Consider the following 2170-nt stretch of genomic DNA (forward strand, 5'->3'; position numbering starts at 1 on the left):
ATTGATAACGGGATCACATCATTAGGAAAATGATGTGATGGACAAGGCCCAATCCTAAGCATAGCACAAGATCGTGTAGTTCATTTGCTAAAGCTTTTCTAATGTCAAGTATCATTTCCTTAGACCATGAGATTGTGTAACTCCCTGATACCGTAGGAGTGCTTTGGGTGTACCAAACGTCACAACGTAACTGGGTGACTATAAAGGTGCACTACAGGTATCTCCGGAAGTGTCTGTTGGGTTGGCACGAATCGAGACTGGGATTTATCACTCCGTATGACGGAGAGGTGTCTCTGGGCCCACTCGGTAATACATCATCATAATGAGCTCAATGTGACTAAGTAGTTGGTCACAGGATCATGCATTACGGAACGAGTAAAGTGACCAGCCGGTAACGAGATTGAACGAGGTATTGGGATACCGACAATCGAATCTCGGGCAAGTAACGTATCGATTGACAAAGGGAATTGTATACGGGATTACTTGAATCCTCGACATCGAGGTTCATCCGATGAGATCATCGTGGAACATGTGGGAGCCAACATGGGTATCTAGATCCCGCTGTTAGCTATTGGCCAGAGAGCTGTCTCGGTCATGTCTGCATGATTCCCGAACCCGTAGGGTCTACACACTTAAGGTTCGATGACGCTAGGGTTATAGGGAAGATTTGTATGTGATTACCAAATGTTGTTCGGAGTCCCGGATGAGATCTCGGACGTCATGAGGAGTTCCGGCATGGTGTGGAGGTGAAGATTTATATATGGGAAGTCATCATACGGTCACCGGAAATATTCGGGGGTATACCGGTATTGTACCGGGACCACCGGAGGGGTTCCGGGGGTCCACCGGCCCCGGAGGGCCTTATGGGCTGTAGGTGGAAGGGAACTAGCCCCTAAGTGGGCTGGCCGCCACCCCCCCTAGGGCCCATGCACCTAGGGTTGGGGGGGGAACCCTAAGGGGGGCGCCCCCCTTGCTTGGGGGGCAAGCCCCCTCCCCCTTGGCCGTCGCCCCCCTCTAGATCTCATCTAGAGGGGCCGGACCCCTTCCCCTTTCCCCTATAAATAGAGTGGTGGAGGGAGGGCTGCACCACCACATCTAAGGCGCAGCCCCTCCCCTCCCCAACACCTCTCCTCCTCCGCGTAAGCTTGGCGAAGCCCTGCCTGAGAACTGCCACTCCATCACCACCACGTCGTCGTGCTGCTGCTGGAGCCATCCTCCTCAACCTCTCCCTCCTCCTTGCTGGATCAAGGTGCAGGAGATGTCACTGGGATGCAAGTGTGTTGAATGCGGAGGTGTTGTTGTTCGGCGCTTAGATCGGAATCCGCCGCAATCTGAATAGCTTCGAGTACGACTCCTTCATCCGCGTTCTTGCAACGATTCTGTCTCGCGATCTTCACGGGTATGAAGATGCACTCCCCTCTCTCTCGTTGCAATTACTCCATAGATTGATCTTGGTTATGCGTAGAAAAAAATTTAATTTTTGCAACGATCCCCAACACCAATATGTAAGCAGCTTCACCGAGGTCTTTCTTTGAAAAACTCCTTTCTAACTCTCCTTTATGTGTTCCAGAAAATTCTACATCATTTCCAATCAACTATATGTCATTCACATATACTTATCAGAAAGGTTGTAGTGCTCCCACTCACTTTCCTGTAAATACAGGCTTCACCGCAAGTCAGTATAAAACTATATGCTTTGATCAACTCATCAGAGCGTATATTCCAACTCCGAGATTCTTGCACCTGTCCATAGATGGATCGCTGGAGCTTGCACATTTTGTTAGCACCTTTAGGATTGACAAAACCTTCTAGTTGGGATTACCAGAGCCCGCCCCTCCTTCTCCCTCCCTCCGGCGGTGCTCCTGCGAGCCCCCGGGGGGAACCCTAGCCTTCCTCCCCCACACTCCTCCTCCCGCGGCATCCCCCCTCGCCGCCACCCAGCAGGGCCGCCGGGAGAAGCCTGGCCGGCTTGGGCGGTGGCGGGGCCTCCTTCTCCCCTCCCCATGGGGTCCACGACCGGCGCCGAGCGGCCGCTCATCCGGGGGCGCTGACCTACGGCGGGGACAGCGGCACGGCTCCAGGGTGACGGCGTGGTTGCCCGGTGATGGTGCGACGGCGACTGGGCGCGCGTCTGCGGCGCGGCGGCCGCGGCAAGGCCGGATCAGGTGGT

Source organism: Triticum dicoccoides, chromosome 1B, assembly GCF_002162155.2.
Source record: "Triticum dicoccoides isolate Atlit2015 ecotype Zavitan chromosome 1B, WEW_v2.0, whole genome shotgun sequence".
In the NCBI taxonomy this organism is placed as follows: Eukaryota; Viridiplantae; Streptophyta; class Magnoliopsida; order Poales; family Poaceae; genus Triticum; species Triticum dicoccoides.